We start from the raw sequence: 24,712 nt of genomic DNA on the forward strand, positions 1-24,712 counted from the left end.
GAAATCATGTCTAACACAGAGAAGTGTTAAAAAAGCATGCTTCTTAACTAGAATGATCTGTGTCCAAAAATACACAAAAAAGCCAAGTAATTATTTGGGGAGAATGTAAAAATGCTTTAAAGTTATTTCATACTTTCCTGCCTTCTTTAAAAAAGCATATTTAGTAGAATTTAAATTTCTTTTTTAAATTTAGCTTGGTGTATATCAATTATTGTGCTATTTTAGATGGAGCTCCAACTACACATATCAACTGGAATGGGGCACAAGACAAAATGGTTACTGGACCTGGTTACTGGAATGGTTAGTGACATTACAACTTTATTTCTTTAAAGACTCACCCTCCCACTCTATCTTAGTTATCTTTTAAGTCATTTGCCTGATTCTAACGAAGTCAGAATGAGACTTGTGCTACATGATCTCTTGGATAGTAAAAACAGCAGGTGCCTTTATGCAAAATTAATTAATAAATCAAAGGTTGAGGGAGTTTACTCCCAAATGGTTATCTCACTCTCTAGAAGACCTTCCTTTTCAGAATTGCTCTGAGTGTCTTTTCATTCATAGGGAGCATTACAGCATTATCTTCATTGCTAACATAACACAAATTATACCTCATTGTCATTTTCATCAACTCTCTTTTATGTCTCTTGAACTAAGCTTTTTAAATGGGGGAAATGAAGCAGGAGTATACCTCATGATCTGAAAATTTTGTTGCAATGAGCTGTTAGAAGGGTTTATTCTATGGCCCATGAGTTCTTCATTAACACCATCATGATTAGGAAGAAGCTGAGAATGAAAAGAGAGGAGAGAAGAAAAAGAGAGAAAAGCAGAGAGGAAGAGGAAGGAGAAAGGCAGAACAGTGGAGAGAGAGAAGAGGGATGAAGGAAGAAGGAGAAGCAAGACAGGAGCAAGAAAAAAGAGGAGAAAAAGAAGAGAGGAAGAAGAAGGAAAGGAAAAGAGGAAGGGTAGAGAACAAAGGAGAAAGGAAAGAAAAGGAAAAGCAGAGGAAAAAGAAAAGGGAAAGGAAGAGGAGAAGAAAGAAGAGAAAATAGAGAAAAGGAGGAGAGCAAGAAAGGAAAGGAGGAGAAAAGAGAAGGTAGAGAAAGAGAATTGGAAGGAAATGAGAAAGAGAAACAGAGAGGGAGATAAGCGGGAAGAGGAGTAGGAGGTGAGGAGAAGAGAAAGAAGAAGATACTTTTGTGGAACCGACATCAATTCACAATTTCTTTTCAGCTCCATTGAATGTTTTATTGACAGAATTGTAGGTACACCAAAAATGACATCTTTAATGATTAAGATCAAGAGTTCTGGATAGTTTGTAAAGAATACATTGACTTTCATGAAACCTCCTACATAATAACATTTTACCTTGTGAATGAAAGCCATTTCCATAGGTTGGATCAATAAGGCTGTGTTGGCAGGAAGGAAGCTGGCAAAAAACACTTGTGCTAACCCTAATTTTTCATAGTGATTTCTACACTTGTCTAGGAATAGAATAGCCTGGTTACCCTCAAGTATGTATATGGTTCTGAACTTAACTTTCATTGAAGGTATAGAAATATGATTCAGTCAAAAAACATTCCCTCTTCTTCCTGTCCATTCCTCCCTTTGCATTCTGTAATCTGAATTTACCAGTTTTGAAAACCCCAGGAGGATGATGTTTCATAAGCATCACAGGCTTCATATTTTAGGAGCCTGCAGCATTAACACATCTAAGGAGGAACCAACCTGTCTTTTTATGCATTCAATTCACCAGCACCTGCTAGAGTATAAGTTGGCAAAACATACTGGTTTTTATCAGCCTTGTAAAACTGTTAGGAGAACAGCTATTGTTCAGAAATGAGTTCTTTGGAAAAAAAGTCACAGCATTAACCTGCCTCCTCATAGTTTGCTGCTCATTTTGATCCCCAGATCTAGATTCCTAATTCAGTATCTTACTGAAAAAAAAAAGCCAAAGCTACTCAATAGAATATACGTGTGTGTGTGTGTGTGTGTGTGTGTATATATATATATACATATATATATATATATTTGACAGCATTAATTTCTGTAGTCCATTAATGAAAACTAAACCCAAACAAACAACAACAACAAAAAGCTCCAGCTTTTTTTTTTTTTCAGTTAGCCCTGGGGCAATCCATATAGCCAAACCACATGACACACTTATCTAGGACTTATTTATCTAAGCCAGTCATTCTCAGTGGCTTCAGGTGATTTAGAACCTGCTCATATGCCCTTCCTCACAAATCTACAAAGAAAAATTGTTCCTTCTGAGTTATAGTATATTATGCAGATGAAATAATATACTTTGCTCCAATTATCCAAATATCATAGCATGGTTTCTGTACCTAGTCCTATTTGGCTGTTACAAACATTAGCTATTTATCTCTCTTGTGGCTTTGTGGCTAGATTGCTGAACTCTCCTAGTTGCGATGCCTTCAACCAGGCCCTCTGTGTTTATCTGTCATTCACTGTCTCAGACAACAAATATTTAAGTACCTTTTATACTATAGGCACTGTGCTAAGAGCTGAGGATACAAAGAAATGCAAAAAACCAAACAAATCAAACAGTCTTGACTCTCAGGGAGGTTACTGTCTATATGGAAGATGACATGCTGACAACTTCATACAATGATGTATATAGTATGAATACAAGGTCGCTATATATGGGTACTGAATGGACTGGGGCTTGATTTTCCCATTCAATCAACGTTTTTGACTCCAAAACAATGACAGTGACAACTTCCTATGAAAGTATTAATATATGTTTGAATTGAAAACTGTACAACTTTCCTATATTGACATCTAACTCTTGAATCCTAGGGTTATACCACTGCCCTATGATTGACGTGTCCTTATTAAGTGACTCAGTGTTGCTATTACTACTACTTAAATATAAATCTTAATCATTTTTATGACTTGGACTCCTATGTCAATCTGGTGAAAACTGGGGAACCCTTCTCTGAATAATATTTTTAAAATGTATAATGTAAAATGCATATGATTACCAAGAAAAATAATTATAAGAGTTATCAAAATATATTTTTTAAGTATTCAAGCTTCGATTAAGAATCCCTGTCTTAGAGATTACTACTTAGATCTAAACTTTGCTTCATTTTCCCAGGGTATAGATTCATTTTCTCTTTTATTTATCTTTCCTCCTTATTCCCAAGATCAGGCTGCCTGGTTCTCACTGTTTTTATTGTGTACTTTCTGATGTCCATTCCTCTCTTTATTCTTTGTCATTTCCTACATGCTTCTGCTCTTTTTCCTTCTCTCTCCTTTTCACTTCACTCAAGCTTTTTAGTTTTTTGACTATTGTTTTCCTCAAGTAACCATTTACAGACAACAAAGATATTCCTTTTTTTCCCCCAATCCCTATGCCAACCAATTACTTCATAATAGTGCTATGATGTGATTAGAGTTGTTCTTGTTTGATTTCCTTGTTGTGGGCTGTATGGGGATGAGAGAAAGCTGTTGAGCTGCTATTGGCCCCAGATCTTGCACTGGGAATGACAAGAAGCCCTTAGCTTACTAGCTTTCCTTATTGCTTATGGCAGAGAAAGCAAGAGTTCCTCCCCTCTAGACTCATAGGCTCAAAATTAAGAAACCAGTTAGTCCAGTGGGAACAGTCATGTGGCAGGGCTGTTTAAGAATAGCTTCACTAGGGGCTTACTGTTCTATGCCTATGACAGCAGAGTCTGACAGGTGCTAAAAGAGGTGCCTCTTCTTCCCCTTAAGGGATAAGTCAGCCAAAAGTTCCAGCTTTTAGAATCTGCTTCATAGAACAGGTCAAAAAATGAATAATTAGAATGAATAACTTCTGATGACTCTAGAGCACACAGATTACCACAATAGGCTAAAATCCCAAGAGTTTTGAAGCCATGCTGAGTTGTTCCTATCTGAGGAGGGATAAAAAGAGAGAGGAAATTTTTCCCTAGGCTATATAGCCAATTGGCAATGGGGAAAGATGGAAAAAAATGAAACACTGGACTCAAGGGACGAAGGTCCGTATTCTATCTTGATACTTACTGGCTCTGTGATCCTGAGAGTCACTTTATCTTTGAGCCTTACTTTCATCATTTGCAAAATGGATATTTTTATTCCCTACCTGCTTAATAAATCTCGAGAAGCTGTAGGAGAATGTGAATTGTTAACATCTTGAGATGATGAAACTAGAGGGAATGTGTCAGAGGATTCACAGCCTGGGTTCCAGATTTCTAAAAAAACATATTAAGGGTGGGAAAGGAGATACTAGCTCTGGTTAAGCAATCCTGAGGTTATAACACTAGCACTGAATGGACATCCAAACTCAGAATAAGAAGAAATTTAAATAGGAGGGAAATAAGAGAGAAACAAATGTCCTTGAGCTTGTACAAGACCCAGATTAAGTCATAGCAAATTTTCTGTAACAAAAAAAACCAAAACTATGTTTTTTCATAACAAACTGTTGAAATTTTTCACCTAGCACATTATTCACCCCACTCTGTGCTTCTCTGCAGTGCTTGGCTGTAAAAGGCTCCTTTAAATGCCCCATACAAGAGCTCCAAACCTAGGCTGCATGAACTTTTTTTTTTAAACATTATGATAATTATATTACATGTAATTGGTTTCCTTCATAATCGTGTATATTTATTTTATACCTTTAAACACACTATTTCCAGAAAGGAAACAGGCTTCACCAGACTGTCCACGGAGTCCATGCCACACAAAAGGTTAAGAAACCCTGGCCCAAAAGCTCAGTGGGTTGTTATCAAGGGATAAGGGCAAAGGAGCAGGGTGACAACACTTCTATACTCATCTCTCAGTAGGGGAACCAGAGCTTCAGGTATTTGAGAAACAAAGAAAAGGGACGCAAGATTGAAACTCAAAGAGAACATCGGCAAGGACAGACCTTGACTTGCTGCTGGTGGGGCAAGGTTGTGTATTAGTAGCTGAAAGATCTGCGCTGTACCTCATGGCACCGCACTGTCTTTTGGAATAAAGAAGCTAATCCCAGACAGTCTTCATTCAGCACAGGTGGGGAGCATATGAAACTAGCTATTCCCTCCAACAATAACCATTCCCGGGGATCTAGGAGAGTAAAAAGGTCTTTAAATCCTTTTATATTAGAATTGCCCTGATACAAATCAATCTGTGAATATTTATTAAGGGCCTGCTATACATCAGGAATCATGGTAGGCACCGGTTAAATAAAAACAAAAATGAAACCGCCTCAGTCCTCAAGAAGTTTACATTCTATGAGGGAAAACAATATGTACACATAAAACTAAGTGTGAAATATTCATAAACTAATATTAGAGTTCTCTAGTATCTGGAGCAGTGGGTGCAATAAAGAAAGGCCTTTCTTAGGAGGTAGATTTTGAGTGGAGCTCTGAAGGGAGGAAAGAATTCTATGAGGTAGAAGCAAAGAAAGAATCAATTCCAGGAACAGGCAAGAATACTTTGTGCAATAGCATGGAAATAGGCTACTGGCAAGGAGGCCAGTTAGGCTGGAACAAGAGTGTGTAAGGGAAATCATACGCAGTAAGCCTAGAGACGTGGGCAGGAGCCAGATTACAAATCTCTAGTCAAGCCAACAAGAATTTATTAAGCGCTTATGATGTGTCAGGAATTGTTTGACTTTTTAATGCCAAGCAGAAGTGTTCTGAACTTTGTCCTAGATGCAACAGGAAGCCACTGAAGAGTCTTTGAACAGGAGAGGTGGTAACTCAGTAAGGTCTTTGGGAATATCACCGAAAGGAGAGAAGGCCATTTATGGCAAAAACTGTCCCTCCTATAGAACTTGGGCACCAAAGCAGAGAAAATTTATTCTATTTGCCCATAGATACTTATAGAGTATACTGCCTAGAGAGGGATGACATAGCAAAGACAGTGTGCCCTGGTCTCAAATAGCACCGAGGATGTATGGGTGTGTCTGTGTAAAGGTAAACGTATATGAACTGAATACATGAAAATGTATATGAGTTAGATTTGAAAAATAAATTTCTTTAGCTACATGTAGCAAGAACTTAATAAATGTTTGCTGAATTGAATATCTATATGTATATTATATACTTACTTATATATACAAGTGCATATATATGTATTTATATATACATGCATATATACACATAGTAATATATGTGTATGGATATAGGTGTATATTTTATAAATACACACATGCCACAAAAATTTCAGTAGGATTCCCCAACCTCTTCAGTAGAAGTTTTAAGTCATGGCATTTGTCATTCGCCATCATTTTAGCTGACTCTGTGAGCATAACAATAATGTGTTTATGTTAGCAACCTCACACAGGCTTGAAGTTTATAGATTTTATGTGCTCCTGGGTGACTGATTTCATATTTTCAGAGGTCTAGCAAAAAAAGATAAACCAGCCTGAATATTATAATGGCAACAGTGGGAATGCAGAAAAGTCACTAAATAGGACCTTATGTTGGTCTTAATGAGCTCAGGTTTCAGATTCAGAAAAAAAGGGTTGGAATTCTAGCTCCTGTGCTTATTGGATGACCCTGATTAAGTCACTTAACTTTTCTGAGGCTTGATTTTCTCATGGGTATAAGACATAGAATATGAGTATGAGAATATATGCACCACTTACCTCATAAGGTTTTGTTTATAAATCTTAAAGTGTTATAAAAATGCAAATTGCACCCCTGTACATATATATATATATGTATATATATATGTGTCACATATACATATATACATATATGATATTACTTTATCAGTTCAGGGTGTAAATAACATCATGAGTACCTATACTCCCCAGGGTCAGACCCCTGCAGGTCTGTATTCTGTTATTGATGATGGCAACAACACAAATAAGGAATTTATTATTCATCAAGGATTTTGCTATTTACAATTTACTATCCTATTTATAATTTACTACCCAACAGAAGTCATTACGTGTTCTTCTTTAGTCATTTTTGTTTCCAACAGGAAAGAGAAAGGTGGAAAGGGGGAAGTCTCCTCTATAGACAGCAACCTTGAAACCAAGGCCTAGACTCATAACATCTATCATATTTGTAGCAGGATATTATTTATTGGCCCTTTAGAAAATAAAATCTAAATTCCAGGATACAAGCTATCGACAGAGAAATAAGTTACAGGTACTGAGTCTAGTCAGAGAATGTGCTTGTTAGAGATAAACAAATGACATTGCGTTTTCACAGTTGCCACTTATTTTACCAGCAGTGAATCCAGCTGTCACTTTGTGCCTTAGTAAGAATCCAGGGCTGCCATAAGATCGTTGTTATTGTTGGTTTTATGGTTTGTCCTTCATTTTCAAAGAGGATCATGACATCAGAAAAGTGATATAATGACTTGCAAGTGAATTGGATTTATGTGAGGGAGGGTTGAACAAAGTCACCAGCCTCACTTTCTTTTCTGCAGCCATCTGGGTTCAAGATATAGATCAGGATGAATGGAGATGGGTCATTTTTTGCACAGAGTCTTCTTTCTTATAGCCTTTCTTGAATGATCTACTCAGAAATCCCTCAATCCCTCTCTTCCTCTGAGGTCCCATCTACTTACTATCCATCCTAAAAGAGTTCTACAAGTAGCTTTATTCCCTATCTCCAGTTGAATATGTTTTTCCCCAATTCTTCTAACAATATAACTTAAGAAGTTAACACATTCTTACTGAATTCTAGGTGGTGACATTTCTTTCCAAAATTGTTTTTTCAACTGATCTAGATGTCACAAGGCATAGACTTTCAACTGCTTTCAATAGTTGTGTGGGTTTGGGAACATTATTGACCTTTTTTGAATCTTTATTGCCTTATCAATAAAATGAGGTTAAAACTAACCTACTTTGACTACCTCCCAGAGTTGCCATGAGGATCAAATGGAAAAGAAATATTGATGTGCCATTTGAGATTCAACTTATGTGCCACGCTAGCTAGCATTGGGGATACAAAAAAAAAATGGTAAAAATAAGATCCTTGACCTTGGAAGATTTCAAAGTCCAATTATTCTGTTAAGTTGTAAGGTGCTTACTGTCAGTGCTGCACTCCACATTGGAGATCTAAAGAAAAACACTACCTGCCTTCAAGGAGTTTATATTCTATCAGAGGAAACAATATGTACATGCCTAATTATTTTCAAGGAGGCATTTAAAGAGGAGTTATAGATATCACTCACAAATAGATGCCTTTGTTAATTATTTCTTTTTCAGAGAAAATTAAATGTTAAGCTTAGAAATTGAGATAAATTGGCAATTGAGGGGATGGGCATGGGGAGTAATTATATTTTAAGATTGCATTTGTAGATTCAATATGAAAAAGAATTAGAATACTTAAGAAGGCCAAATGGTCACCAAATCACTGACTCTCTTTTAATTTACAAAGTTTTGGGGTGAGTGTTGTATATGGGAAGACCAAGATTAGCAATGAAAAAGGCATTTCTAAAGATTCATGGCACACTCACTATCTTTCTAAAGATTCATGGCACACTCACTATCATACAAAGATGATAGAGAGTTTAGGCATCTAAGTCTAATCCCTGTATTTCAGAAATGAAGAAGCTTAGGTCCTATGTTCCAGAAGAATGTCAGTCAATGACAAGTGTTTATAAAGTAGTTGTTACGTACCAGGCACCATGCTAAATGCTTGGAATACAATAAAAGCAGTTGCTTATTTTCTAAAGGGGGAGACACCACATAAAAAGAAGCAGCTGGACGGGGGAAGTGGACAAAAGCATTGGCAGGTGACTCGAGTGCAGCTGAACAGAGTGAGACATGGTTTTTTTAGGGGCCCTTCTTAAATATAGGTCTAGGGGAGAGACATTCAATCATGAGAAACGCTGCAGAGGTGAAATACAGTCTCTGAGTGCAGGTAATGCTTTTGTTTGTTCGTTTGTTTTGTTTTCTATTTCAGATTCCTAGTGCATAGGACAAGGCCTTGCAAACTGCAGTTGTTATTTCAGTTATGTCTGACTTTTTGTGACCTCATTTGGGGTTTTCTTGGCAAAGATACCAAAGTGATTCACCATTTCCTTCTCCAGCTTGTTTTACAGATGAGGAAACTGAGGCCAACAGAATTAAGTGACTTGCACTTAACAGCTAGAGTGACCAGCTCAGTATTCTATGCACTGTGCCATCTAGCTATAAACCTCAGCTACTGTTGTCTGCCCTTTGTTTTGGAAGAGGACCATGATAACAGGAAAGTGATATTATGATATGCAAGTGAACTGAATTTAAGTGAGAGAGGGTTGTGCAAAGTTACCAGCTTCACTTTCTTCTCCTTGAACCATCTGGGTTCACTGGCAAGATATAGATCAGGATGACTGAAGTTGGCCCCGGATGAAGTAGGAGACCATGGCTTTTTAAAAATAAGTCTTTCCCAATTCTCAGTTTGACTAAGGCAACACTCATTCAGTGATTAAAGCTAGGTAAGAACTAGGATTTGAAGCCATGTCTCTTGTTTCTAAATCCACTGCTTTTTCTTCTTTTCTTCTGCCTCCCAAGCTGGATTGGAGTGGATAACATGTTGAATGATAGATCAGGAACCAAAGAAGTTAGAATGATGTGTTGAATCTAATAAGATGAAAATGTGTTGGTCATTTTTTAGTTATATCCAACTCTTCATGATCCTAGTTTGGGTTTTCCTGCAGAGATATTGGAGTGGTTTGTCACTTTCTTCTCCAGATCATGTTACAGATGAGGAAACTGAGGCAAACAGAGTTAAGGCATTTTCCCAAGGTCACACAGTGTCAGAGGCTAGATTTGAATTTATGAAGATGAGTCTTCCTGATTTTAGGTGCAGCACTCTATCCACTGTACCACCTAGCTGTCCTTGTAAAAATATAATAAACCATAATTGGGTTCAAAAAATTAGATTTTTAAAAAGGTAAGAATATTCCAACAATAGCTCATGTAAAAAATACTTGGGGCTCTCAGTGAATATGCAATCTTTTAGACAAAAAGTTGGAGAGCCAATGCTAATCTTCCATGATAGAGGTTGTTCTTCACGGTAAGATCTGTATACAGATAAACTGATAGATCTAGTCCAAAGACAGCAAAACAGAACATGGTAAGACTTTGAGAGGAGGTAAAAAATATCTTTGAGTACCTGAAGTATTATGATGTGGAAGAAAGATTAGACTAGGTGGCCCAATGGATAGAGTACTGGAACTGGAGTCAGAAAGACCTGAGTTCAAACATGAGTTGAGATACTTCATACCTGTGTGACACTGGGCAAGTCCCTTAACCTTTCTTGGCCTCTGTTTTCTGATCTGTAAAAGTAATAGCAACTTCCTGATTTGTTGTGAGGATAAAATGAGATAATATTCATAAATATTCTATATTCTATAATTAAAACAGACATATAGAAAATATTATATTCAAAATATTCTATAAACCTTAAAGTGCCAAATAAATGCTGGCTGTTATTGTTCCTTACTCCACAGGACAAAATCATTTGACATGGGAAAGAGTTCAGAGAGAGAGATATTTAGGTTGGATATAAGGAAAACAATTCCTGACCATTAGAGGAACCCAAAGGAGAAATGAGCTTTATTAAGAGAAAGCAAGTACCCCTACACCAGAAGCCTTCAAAGCACAATGTGGAATTCCATTTCTTATTTCACTCTCTGTAGAGAGAGTTCTTGGTCAGCTATGTTGTATACTAGCTGACCTCTACGGTACCTTCCAATGCTGTAACGTTATGTTTATCTAGCAAGCAATGCCACCTCATTGTCTGCCATAAGCTTCCTGAAACATATTCTTTGGGTTTTCTCTCTAATAGCAGTATTTTTCCTTCTCTCCTTTATATTTGTGGAATTGGTTTCCAAAGGCTAAGAAACAGACCTGTGTTCCTTTCTGAAATGAAATGCTCCAGAGAGAAGCAAAATGTGTCCGCCAAAGATAGGCGGCTAGCACAGAAATACTATCTTCTTATATATGCTCTATTTTCTATCTTCTATTTATTCACACATAGGAATTTACATTTGCAGTATTTTACCAGATTGCTTGACCCATTTCTTTATACTTCTGGGACTGAACTCTGCATTTTGGTTCTCATCAAAATGTGGGTTCAGATTTTCCTATGAATATTCAAAGGGGAGGGAATCAAGAAAACACACACACATATAACACACACCTATGAAGAGTGTTTGAAAATAGGAAACAAATGTGGGTGAACTTTAAGAGTAGAAAGATCACAGTGTGTGTGTGCGTGCGTGTGTGAGAGAGAGAGAGAGAGAGAAAAAACTGTGACATCCTTGTCATTTCATTTCTTTTTGATTTACAACTAAGAGGTTTAATCCAATTCCATACAATGCACAGAGAGTCAGGAAAACAAGTAACAAAGGTGCTTTAAAGTAATTCTTAGGTCAAATAAGGAAAGAGAGGTTTAGGATTAGTGTGATTGGGAGCAGGTACAGAGAAATCAGCTCCTTCCTTCCCTTGGGTTCTAAAAATGTCATACCCCATCAAAGAACAAGCTGCCTTCTGAGAATAAAATGCATATTTTTCACTTATTTCAGAAAACTATGGATATATTCAGAAATGAACAAAGAATTAAAAAAAGAGAAAGGCAAAGCCTGGCAGAGATAAGATTATAATTGCTAACCCCAGCACTTATACAGCACATAGGGTACATGTGATAAATGTTTGTTGAATTGTATTTGGCACACAGAAAACGATAAGAACACAATACTCAATAATTTCCCTAAGTAGGCTAAGTAACATGTCAGTGTTGAGAACAGTTCTTAGCACATAGGGTTATTTAATAAATGCTTTGTCATTCAATAAATATTTGTCAACTTTACTTCACTTGTTACCTGGGACATACCAGTTCTAAGACTGGTAAGTTACTTATATATCTACCACAAATTTATTCTCAAAGTGAAAAAAATATGAAGTTTCTTTCACGGTTCAAAAAGAGTTCAACTACCCTTTAGAGCTATCAGTTCTAGGTGGCCATAATGACTGGTGCATTCTATCATTTTTAAATTTGTTTTATTTCCCAACACCATGCTCACCTATTTAATATGGAACCCTGTACAAGAGGGAGGAATCATTAGTATAATATTCTGGGTCTTCCCAGATCATTTACTGACTTTGGCGCATTTACATAGGTATAGTACTGGCGGAGTACACTTTGATGACATCTTAATTTGATTCATAGATAGCAAAAGAGTTAGATCGAGTCGTACTGTTTGGGGAGCAGGATGGCTTTCACTGACCAAGATGGGCTACCTCATCTATTACTAAGAAATCATGAAATTAGGTCAATAATTTTTAAAAATAGTGTCTATAATCAGTCATGTGGAACTGATTCAGAAAGCATCTTTCTCTTGATATCCCTACTGTATAGAGTAAATACTTGATGAATATTTGATAATTAATTGTTAATTAATTTGTTTATCTAACCTGTGATCATAATATTGGTTTTAAATACACATTTTTTTAACATAACATAACAAAAATTGGAAATAGCAAGTCCTCTCCTAAAAAGCACACAAAATGTTAGGATATGCAAAGATCAAGACACCATAAACTTAGAGCTAGAAGAGACATCAGAGGCCATTTTATGTATAAAGAAATCTTGTTTGCCTCAGTTTCTTCATTTGAAAAATGAAATGGCACAACACTCTACTGTCTTTGCCAAGAAAACTCCAAATTGAATCATGAAGAATCAGACACAATTGAACAACAGCAATAACCTCAAAGAGCTCATGTGTTGAACGGGGGAGACAATATGTAAACGACTACGTGTATAAAAGATATATACAAAGCAGGTGAGAAGTAATCGCAGAGTTAAAAGCACTAGCAAATGAGTGAAAAATGAAAGGTCTCCTAAAGGTAAAATCTGAGCTGAGTCATGAAAGAAAATAAAAGGTAGAAGTGAGCAAGTAGAAGACTACAGGCACGGAGGACAACCAGGGGAAATGTATGGATATGGGACATGGAATGTTAATAGTGAGCCTTTGAGTGCTTAGAGGGAGAAAAATATAAGAAGACTCTAAAGGGAAGAAGGGGTCAGCTTATGGACAGCTTTAAAAGCCAAAAAGGAGCTGAAATTTGATCCTGGAGGAAATGGGAAGTCAATAAAGAAATAACAATAAATAGGGAAAAGGAGGAATTATGAAGATGGTAACTGAAATGAAGCAACATTCTGAAGTTAAGATGACAGTGTCTTTTGAGTTCAGATTTGGTCTATCCCTTAAAAAGAAGTGCTTTGGAGGAGAGAAGGGAAGAACTATTTGTTAGCCACCTACTATGTGGCAAACATTGTGCTAAGCACTTCCCTAAATTTCCTCATCTCTGAAACTCAGAGATATTACTAAATCACTTCTCAAGTACCTCTTAACTCTTGATCTATGATCCTTTAACTCTAAATTACTTTTTAGAATAGTTTGATCAATTAGTAGCTCTACTATATGCCTGTCTTTCTGCAATTTCTTTTAAATTGACTACTCCCATTTTTTGTCATGTTTACCAATTTGTTGGCTAAGAGATGAAAGTGCAGAGCTATTCTGATGTGTATTTCTCTTATGTTTGGTTATTTGGAGAAATGTGTCATGTGTTTGTTCCTCATTTGTAATTCTTTCAAGAAAGATTTGTTCATATCCTTATTTTTATCTTATTTGTTCAAATCCTTCGGTTATCCATTGAGGAATGAGGTAGTTATGTCTATTTCTGTTATTATCCAATAGGTCATGAGAGATAGTCGATAAAATTATGCTCCCTAATCATCAATTTCCTTCCGTATTTTAGTGATAACCATTTTATTCAAAGGTTTTCAGTTTTATGAAATCAAAAGTCTATAGCCATAATTGTAAATATCTTCTGATTTGGTCCTTTTCTAATCTTTTTAATGGTGTAACCTTTAATAGTTCACATTTCTATTTTGAATTTATTGTATTGTATGGTATAAATGTTGGCCTAAACTTAATTGGTAACATGTTGCTACCTAATTTTCCAGGGAGATCTCATCAAATAGAGAGTACTTCCCCAGGTAATTTAAATATAAAATACTAAGTTATTAAGGACTGGTGTTTAATAGGTAGAACCCTAGTTTTACTTTCTATCCTCCCTGGAGTTGGATAAATTCTTAGCAGTAACTACCTCCAGAAAATCTAAAACAGCCCCTACGGGCAACGCTTCAAATACATTTTCTCCTTATCCCTTTTATCTTTGAAACTGAAGTTTTACCTTTTATGTAACAGCAATGTCTCTTTGGAAAGATTCTCATGAACTCTTTTGTATCATTTGCGATCACACCCCTGGATAGCTATTTTTTTTTAGGGAGGGAAAAGTTTGATTTACCTCATCACAGGTGAAAGTGTGAATGAATTCTGTGGCTAAATTGAACAAATGTCAGTTGAGTTGAATAGACTTGAATTATCTATCAAACTGAATTAATTTTACACATTTACATTTCTGAAATACTGAGAATTTGAATAATTAACAGGAATCAGAAAGATATGAAGAGATAAATAATCATTGTTCAGCTAAAGTCAAGAAAAGCAGAGATCACATTTAAACAATATTCTGCATTTTGGGAGAAGAGGAGAAATATGACAAATTTTGCAAAGAGAGTAGGCCATGTGGAACTTTGGGACATAGCTTGAGTATTATGAGTAGCTGTTTCCACATGAAAGAGCTATTGGTTGAATACTAAGAAAAAATAAATGTGACCGTAATGATGGAAATGTGTTACCAAAAAAATACAAGCACTTGGAAATGGAAAAGAAGGTTAACCTGTGAGAATATTAAAAGAAGACAATAGAATTAGAGGGAGTTAAATATGATTCAGCAGCAGAAAAATTTAAAAGAGTTAGGATAAAAGGTCCCCTCAAAGAAAGGGATAAGGCAAAAGCAGAATAAAGAAGACAGACTTAGAAAAGCTAAGTAGTGAGATGGAACCATGACCATGGCTCCTCATTCCAACTGAGCCATTGGAGGTAGGAGAGAGAAGAGGTTAGCCACAGTAAATGCATAGCAGAAATTTAAAATAAAAAAAAGACCAGCTTTACATTCACTAAAGCTTAATTGTTGCTGTGCAGGCAGAAAATTGTGAAGACTTTGAACCTGAATTATCTCATAGGAACATAGCCTAACCCTGATAATGTGGCAGAATATTCAATTAACCTAGATTGGATAAAATAGAGACCTGTGGCTATAGTTGTTGATAGATTCATCTAGCTCATCTCAGCAGGAAGGAAAAACCTGTTAAAGAGTCTATTACTGAGATTACTAGGTGTTCCAAATGTGTTAAAGGTAATTGAGACCAATTGTGAATAGGGAGAGTGCTACAGCTTGGATGGTCAAAATATGGCAAACCTACTCCAATTTTATATGGCTAAACTGTCCAGGAGAGCACATCTTCAGAATATGCCTGTTGTTTTGGAGTCTGATATTGGCATACTAGAACTCCAAAACATAGGCTGAATGACAGGAACAGGGGCTCTTAGTCTGTGACCCATGGATAGATTACATGGGGTTCCATGAACTTGAATGAGAAAAGCAAACTATTTCTTATTTCCACTAATGTTTATTTGCCTTTTTGATCCCATGTGTTTTATTTAGGTATCTTAAGACATTATTTCAAGAAGGGATTCATAGGCTTCCCCAGATTGCCAAAAAGAATCAATCAAAAAAAGATTAAGAGTTTCTGTACTAGAATATTTAAAATTTTAATTCCTATACACAGAATCTAATAAATATATTTCACAACAAAGCATAACCCCAAGGAGAATTTCCTGAATATTATGTTAAGATGATCATATTAAGATGATCTTAGAAGTAACATGGTGTGGTAGAAAGAGAGATGAACTAGCAGCTAGGTTGACCTGGGTTTAAGGTTTATCTCTGACAGATACTGACTGCATGACCGTGGGCAAGTCACTTATAGTTTTAACTTCCTAGGACAGAGGTGGAGAACCAGCAGCCTCAAGGCCACATACTGCATTCTAGGTCTTTGGGTGTGACTTTTTGACTGAGTCTCAGTTTCACACCAGATTTATTCTGTGAAGTTTAGATTCAGGGAAAGGGCTGCCCTTGAAGATCAAGAGACAGGGCCACATGAGGCCTTGAGTTTGCAGGTTCCCCACCCTTGTCTAGGCAAATCTCTAGTACCATTGTTTGTCCTTCATTCTCAAAGAAGTCTGATATCAAGAGGACAATATCTTGACTTGCAAGTCAATTGTATATACGTGAAGCAGGACTGCCCCACTCTCTCCTCCTGAGTGATCTGAGTCCAGTGAAAAGACATCAGTCACAACAACTGAAGATGATTCCATGCAATAAAAGATCTTGACCTTTTTAAGCTCAAGTATTTCACAGGTCTCAATTTATCAGAGGCAACACCTATTCAATAGCTAAAGGCTAGGTAAGAACTAAGGCAAAAGATTGCAACTTGATGGCGCAAAAGAATCAGTCAGGGAAAGGAAAACCTTCAGAGTTTCTCACCAGAGCAGAAACAATTGCTATTTACACTCACTTTGAGTCATCAAAACCCAAACAATGAGCAAGTGAGGCTTGGGCTGGGACCAATTATTGGCCAATCAGTGAGAGCCAGAGTGATTTGGTTTTAAAGATTTCATTTGAATACCAATGGGATTTATCAAAGCCTGGTTTTTCAGAGCTATATTTCAAGAAATTATAAATGAAAACTATATAAGAGAAAAGAGTTTTCCCAGTTTTTCAAAAAGAAAAAAAATGTTAGATTAAATAGGGAAGAAAAAAAATCTCAGACCATAAATTACTAAGAAGGTAACAATCTTCATTCTTAGAAGTAATTTCCTCATCTGAAAATTCCCTATACCAATGAAATCACAGGTTTCATTCCCATCATTATATTAAAAAGAAAGAAAAATTGTTACCTGAGACTGGGGGAGAGAATGAAGGGAATGATGTGGTGAGAAATTACCTCAAATTTATAAAATTCCAGAGTTCATGTAGGTTTCTAGATAGATAAATAAATTTCCAACTTAGAAAAGTTTAGGAGGCTTGCCTAGTAGGTCATTGCAAGATACCAAAGACATTTCTCCAAGGGGTAGTAACCAAGTAGGGAGTGGAAACTCAACCTTCTCATGATAATCAATCATGGGATTAATACCAATAAAATCTATTCCTCCATCACCCATTATTGTCCAGCTTTTCCCAAGTCTGATTTATGGCTTCCAGTGGTTAAGCAAACACCTGACCTTTCTCATTGTTTTCCCCCAGCTTTGGTCCCAAAGACAGCTTATCACAACTTAACCATGATTCAGGCTCATACAACAGGAGCTGTAGATATAAAATTTTAACCTGATGGCTGTGATAGTTGCCACTGAGCCTCTGTACTCCCAAGTAGTAGCTAATGATAAAGAATCCCTTCCCCTGTAATTTTTCATTTGGGCTGGGGCAAAATGAATTTCAAAGGATGAGCAGGATTTTATAGAATGTAAACTATATTATAGATCTAAGATATTTTTTTTTCTAGAAACCCACCCCTCTTCTGAATGTCCTCATTTCTGAGGAGGGTGCCACCATTCATCTAGGTTCATCCTTTGATGTCATCCTCAACTCTTTAGTCACCCCACATATTTTATTAGCTGACAAGGGTTGTCAATTCTACCTCCACAGAAACTTTCTTTCCTTTCTTTCCACTCACAGAACCACTACCTTAGTTGTTATCCTTACCACCTTTCTCCTATATTATTATGCTAGGCTCCTAATTGGGTTCCCTTCCTGACATCTATCTTTACTCTGATCCATTTTCCACATAGCTAACAATGATATTCATGTGACACAGATCCTACCTTGTCACTCTTCTATTGATAACTGTAGCTACTCTCAATTGACTCTAGGACCAAATATTTCATCTTCAAGTCATCCTTTATAAAATGTCTATTTCTACTCAGGGTTCATTATACACACATGCATACATATGTACATGTGTGTGTATACACACATATATAATTATTAGTGTACATGTGTAATTTATAATCACCTAAATCCATTATTCATTACCTTTTCTAAGAGCTTTTGGATCATGTTGAGGTGAGAGGACAACAGAAGGACAAAAACGATTGAGACTTTTTTTAGGCTTACAGCCATGGATTTTGCCTGAAAAGAGATAACAAAAGGCACTACAAGCTGTAATTTTAATGATTTAGGGAGCTCATCAATGAGAAAAATCCTTTTTCACCATTTGGCCAATTCTGATTTTTAAGGAGTTATTTTCTTCACTATTTTTTTGTGCCTCTCTTGCCAAGTTGTTAACTTCTTTCATAATATTCTTATATAGTCCTCATTTATTTTTCTACTATTGTTTTTTATTGATTTTTAAAATATTTTAACAAAATCTCTTTCTTTAGCTCTTCTTAGAGCTCATATTGGGCTTGTGTCAGATCTCAGTGGTTTTTTGAGGACTGGGTTGTAGATTTTTTCAAGTAATTCACTTCTGTGTTTGTGTTTTGAGTTTCCCCATCACCATATGTAATGGTAATTTAAATGGAAAGATCTTTTTTATTAATTAGTAGACCCATATGATCTGCTTAAATTGCCTGGATCACATGTGGTGGGAGGAGTTTACTGAAGAGGTGGAACAGGAAGGGTGGAGTGGAACTGGGAGGAAGTGAATGAGTAGGGTCAAGTGAGAGGGGAAAGATCTCAGGCCAACAACTGACACAGGCCAACTGATGGTGGCCAACAGACATATTGTGACAGTTGATGGTGAGAAGGCCCTGGCTGGGGGAGGGGAGGTTGAGGCTGACACATTATAACTGTTGAGGCTGAAGGAGGGGAGGTTTGAGACTGACACATTGTAACAGTTGATGGTAAAGAGGCCCTGACTGGGGGAGGGGAGGTTTGAAGCTGACACATTGTAACAATTGATAGTTGAGAAGGCCCTGGCTGAGGGGAGGGGAGGTTTGAGAATGGCTTTGCCCCCTGCTGTGATGATGTTTATTAACTTCTTGGTCACCATGACGGACTTTGCTTTCTGGTTCTGGGATTTAGCTTTCTGGTGTTTAAATAAATGTTTTTCTTCTGCCTTCTATGCGGAGAGTCTTTTATATTTTGCAATTGAGAACTACGCTGGCATATTCATAGTCACCACCAGTGCTGTGAATATTGCCTTGGCGATATACCATAGTAGATTTTTATGGTCAGGTTCTTTTGTTGTTGTGGTTGTTTGCTCATTTTCCTAGCCTACTTCTTGACTTTAGACTTTATGTTAGAGTCGGGCTTTATTCACCTCTAAGAGAGGGGATGGCTGGCCTTAACTTCTGTCTTTCATGTCCTTCTACTGCTTTCACAGATTTGTTTAGGGGCCTATAAGTTTTTGGTGCTTCACACATGGTATGTTCTACAGAAAGGTCTATTTACTCTGCACCTTATATGAAATGTGCTTCTCACAAAGGTAAGGTTCTTGCTTTTCAAGTGATATTGCCCCTTTCTGCTCTAGATCTGTTATCCAGACTAGGGTAACTGGCAATAGATCTGCCAAATGACACCTGATCCAACCCCCATTGTAGTACAGGCATCCTTTGAGATCTCTTTCTGCCTAGGTTTTCAGTCTCACATATCTTGGATCTGGGCAGCTACCTGCTGTTGCTGCCATAGCTTCTAGTACCATTTCCAGTATACCCGCACTTCTGGTTATCCCCTATCCCAGTATCTGCATACTTTTTTTGTTTTCCTAAGCTGCCTTAGACTGGGAAAAATGACTTACTATGGGTTTATCTTGTCTTTCTTGCTCTGAAGTGTGCCATGTTTTCTGTTGCTTTTGAAGAGGTTTGGGGGGAACTTTGACAACTGTGACCTTTTATGCCATCACCTTGACTCTACCCCCAAACTTCTCCCACCAGTGACGGTCAGCACATTCCCTAAAACTTACAGTCTTATAGAATCACCTTAGGCATTGAGAAATCAATTACTTGCCCAGGGTCAGAGGACCAGATCAAATCAGAGGCAGGCCTTGAACCCAGATCTTCCTGGCTCTGAGGCCAACTTTCTCCTATATTAAATTGCTTCTCTGAAAAGGTATGATTACTATAAAGGTGGGGGTATGTGTTTATTTAACAAGAGAAGAAACAAGTGCAAATATTGACCAGAACTTGAGTTCACCTGAAACATAGGAACAAAGAATGGAAATAAAAACTGCAGAACAAAAGGGAAGAGAAAGCTCACTAAATCAGTAATAAAATGTACTGGATGGCTTGTGGCTGACAAAAATAGTCTAAATTGTAAGGTATGATGCATTTGAAACAGGAAGTGAGATCTAAAAGGCTACTCTCCAAGGACTATGACAGATATTCTCCAAAGAATAGGGAATGATTCTTTTATTTAATTTCACAGATCCTGGAATTCCGGCATGAATATGGGAAAATGAGCTGAAATCACCATACTGGAGGAGCAAATGCTAGGGAAATTCATATGAGGGACTTGATGACACTTTCTGGTGAATGAGCAGTTTATTGTTATATTTGGCATGCTACATTTGCTCAATTAAAATTCTTCACAGGTAATATGGAATGGACTTTAAATTTATAATGGGATGGAAATTAGGCTTTCATATAAATCTAATTGGAGATTTTCTATCTACTCTTCCAGAATACATGTAGTTGGTGATATTAGTTGAAAGATAAAATTACCCAAGCATGGACTATTTGATCATTGTTGTGGATAGTAATTGGAAACAGCACCACACCTTCGCAGATGTGACACACATTTACAATAACAACTATTCTCAGTGATTTTTTTTTAATGCAACTAACATGGAACCTCAAAATTGGGAGATAAAGACATGGAGTAATTCTCTCATAAGGGAAAAAAATGCACTTGTATTACTTTAAAAAATAAATATAGATGTTTTATTTATTTTCATATTTGGAGGAAAGTTTCAGTGTTCTCTTTGCTTTTATAATATGTCCTTTCCTTCCTTACATGACTTCCTCAGTTTGTATAATCCTCCACTTATGCTAACAGACATTTCTGTGACTTTGAAATTTTTTCATTAATTCTTGATGTTAAAAGAAAAATAAATTATAATCTGGTAACCAACTCTTTGGGGATAATCATCCCCTATGAATCTGGTATCACACCGTGGACAGTATGCTTAAATTTGAAAAGAAAAACCTATGAGTCTGTGCTATTAATGGTGACAGAAAGATTTTAACTTCCATTGGTACCTTTGGGAGTATGCCAAAATTGGTCCAGACAATATTAAAATGATCGACAGGAAATATGAGGATAAAATGGGATTATATGCCAGAGGATATTATGTATTGAATGTAGATTTTTTTTTTCAAAATATTGATTTTTCCTGGGAGATGTTTTTGAGTTAAGGCAATTGGCATTAGGTATACAAGTAAAGTATTTACTTTAGTTCTAAGAATTACTTGTGTGTTGTCTTTTGGAGTTAATTGCTAGCTACATTGTTTTGCATAACTAAACTGTGGTATCCTTGTACTACTCTTATACTTAAAAAAAGGATTGTACACAATGGAATTCAGAGCTAGGGAAGCTTAACAACTGGAGGTGATGTCAAGATGTGAAATGTGATTCTACATTTCATTGTTTTCAAAGGGTAGAGGTGGAAAAAGAAGAAAACCCTGAGGCTAGGGGCCTATGTCAAAATGATTCTTTTACATTTGGCACTCATTGAAGTATGGCATTTGGCAACCAAATGGAAACTGTCAATAGGAAATATTAATAGAAAATTATTAATACTGAAAGTTTTAGTAAGTACTGAATTTTGGCTTGTGAGTCATCAAAGTTGGAACTAGGGCAAATAAGATTCTTGCTTATTCTCAAAGAATTACAAACATGGAAAATTAGCTTTTTGATGGTGGTGGTCTTGAATAGGTCTTTAATGTAGATACAGGTGTTTATAAAGCATATGTATACACAAATGATAATAAATGGTAACTACATATTCTTTCTTTCATGATTGTGGCCTTTCTATTCTGAGGAAATGTCTTTCCATCTCAGTACAAGAAAACTTACAGCATTGTAGGAGATGTGATAGATATTTTGATGTAGCAAGTATGCAAGTTGATATGAGTCATTTACCAACAGATGAGCAGGATGAAAGGAGACTGCTATTCTACTTGAATAGTATAATTATTGATTAATAGTATATTACCTTCTAGCTATATGGAATTACAATGTAATTCTGCATTTAATTATTTTTAAAAGAGATTTACAAGTTTATATTCAACTATAAATGTCTCCCAAAGTGAAATTTTCCCACATGCACATTTTCTTGTAACACTCCTGTCTTACCTCCCAAAGAAATTTACATCCATTATTTTGAGTAAAATTCAGACTGCCACACCGATTAATTGGTTGAATGCTTAAAGTTGTTTTCTGGAATGGCTATCTCTTCTCATAATGGTGTTGTTAATAGGATCTGTAGTAATCGTCGGGACCATGGTGCGATTAATTGATTGTCACCTATTTTGAAGATCAAAGTGCCAATATTATATATTCTTTTCTTCTTTGATTGGCAGGTAATTTTAGACTTCAACAATGTGGCAATTTATAATTCAAGTGAATCCAAAGAGTCAGGAAATTAGTTTACAATTCTTGGCACTAGAGAGAAAGAATGTAAGTCTGTTTTATTATACAAAACTGCCTGAGCCTTTAAAATCTAAAGAGACCCAATCTTGGATTTCCAAACCATAAATGAGGCAAAATGAAACAAAATTTTAGGGCAGGTCATACAGTGGGATGAGATTTCAATTTGAGAGGACACTATCGGAGTTTAATTTCTCATATTGTTCTACGTGTAACAGAGATGATATGAGAAGGGAGCCATCTGGAAAGTTGATGGGAGTTCTGTGCCACTGGGAGAAGAGACTCTAGTGGCTAGGAAGACCTACCATAAACAGTTAGTCTCCAAAATGTAGCTTGCTGTTTAGAGTTATGATACTCATTTCTTAGATAACTTTCTGACTTACAAGAGATCCTTTTAGATACTGAAAGAATCATACATTTTTAAAAATGTTCCTTTTGTAAGACAACCCTTCAGAATTACTTTTAAAATTTGTTTTTAATGGTGATTAATTCACTCATTTCCCAGTCTTTCTTTACTGTCCTCAAAACTCTGATTGAGTTTGGCACTGTGACAAAATCTGGGTCATCAAAAATCTTCACTGAACAAGAGGAGGTGACAGCATAGCAATAAAATTTCTTTCAGGGTGACATTAGCCTGGATTTTCAGACAATTGGATCCTGAAATTTAATTGCTATTAATTTGTCCAGTTTTTTTGGGGGGAGTATTGTGATACTGATCTGCATGGCATAATTTATACATGTCATGTAATTGTCTAATAGTAGCCTTCCTATAACTAGTATCACATAAATGGATAAAAATCGTTAGATTTTACCAACAGAAAATATGTTCATTTTGGGGAAAGATGCTAAGGAAATATGTTCCCTGGTTGCTCTGCACTTGGTAACTTTTGAAATGCCTGAAATAAAACAGGAAAAAAGGGCTATGGAGAGTGTTTTATGATTGCTGTGGTCTGAAAATTTATAAATCATTAGAAATGGAAGATGATTTACAGATCATCTAACTTACCATTCTTATGTTATAGATAAGGACACTCAGGACCAGATAGGAAAAGTGACTTACCTCAAGTCACTGAATAGAAGCCCCAGTAGAAACTAGGTCTTTCTGCTTCTTAATTCATTAAAAAAAAAATAACACTGCATTGCTTCCAATAGCTATCCCTTAATGTTTTGCAAATATATTTGAAAGTCCAACTGCGTCTATAAAATGGCTGTAACAGCAACAAAATTTTCTCTTTAAATGCAAACCAACTACAGATCTTTAATAATTTTGTTGAGATCTAGTTTTCTTTGGGTATTATTTTCACAAAGTTAATACAGTCCCAATGGCTATTATTAAATCTATTCAACAGTGCCAATACACTTTAAAAATAGATAAAAAAGATACCAAGTATTATTGTGTCTACACAATAGTTCCAAAAAACTTGGAAAAGAGTACAATAAAATGGTGAAATCTGTGACTGGGCTTTCAATGAGATAGTCAAAATATTATTTGAGTTCTGAAATAAAAGCATCTTAAACCCTAAGTGACCTTGGCAATTTATTGGGAATAGCCTCTAAACTAAAAGTACTTAAGTTTTTTGTGTGTTTTAGACTACTCTGGCAGTCTTATGGCATTTTAGACCCCTTCTCAGAACAATATTTTTAAAGTAAATGACAAATGCTAAATTTTAGCTAGAAGTCTATGAAAATAAAGACATGATTCCCCTCCTCCCCCTCACCCAACTCTATAGGCTTTCTAAAAATCTTTCCATAGACCAAATGGTCTATGGACTCTAGGTTAAAAATTCCTGATTTAAGTAGATTGCTAAATGGATGAAGTTTAACATTTGGAAATCAAGGCAAGCATCATAAGGAATTTCTAACACTAAGTTAGAGTCAGGCCTCTGAAAAACACTCTGTCCTTAGTATATAGGAAAGAGAAATAAAAGGACATTAACTCTGATGGCACTTTCATCTTTGTCAGCTCTTGTCTTTATTCCAAAGAGTTTTTTGCGTGGGGCAAGGAATCTCCTTCAAAAGAGGAAATGTCCAATTCTAGCTCAGGGACCAAGAAATAATCAGACTTCCTTATGAAAGCAAAGTCAGAAAAGGCTTTCTTCTACTTCAACATCCAGGTATGTTAGGGCTTCTGTATTTGTAAAAGAAAGATAGCAGAAAAATCTCTGGGTATTAAGTTAAAAACTTACGGCATAACCT

The 24,712-nt window shown here is 36.2% G+C and overlaps 1 protein-coding gene and 1 long non-coding RNA gene across 6 annotated transcripts in view; one reads left to right on the forward strand and one right to left on the reverse strand.

Moving 5' to 3' along the window:
- Positions 1–24,712, reverse strand: part of CNTNAP2 (contactin associated protein 2) — a 2,725,119-nt gene that overhangs the window by 721,838 nt on the left and 1,978,569 nt on the right. The gene's annotated exons all lie outside the window — the stretch shown is intronic.
- Positions 18,426–24,712, forward strand: part of LOC140533089 (uncharacterized) — a 42,140-nt gene continuing 35,853 nt past the window's right edge. For 2 of the 5 annotated variants that reach the window (XR_011976789.1, XR_011976793.1), the window contains exons 1-2: positions 18,426–18,667; positions 20,294–20,459. This is a non-coding gene — a long non-coding RNA (uncharacterized lncRNA). The other 3 variants (XR_011976792.1, XR_011976790.1, XR_011976791.1) reach the window with 3 other exon arrangements.

Source organism: Notamacropus eugenii, chromosome 3 (assembly GCF_028372415.1).
Source record: "Notamacropus eugenii isolate mMacEug1 chromosome 3, mMacEug1.pri_v2, whole genome shotgun sequence".
Taxonomy (NCBI): domain Eukaryota; kingdom Metazoa; phylum Chordata; class Mammalia; order Diprotodontia; family Macropodidae; genus Notamacropus; species Notamacropus eugenii.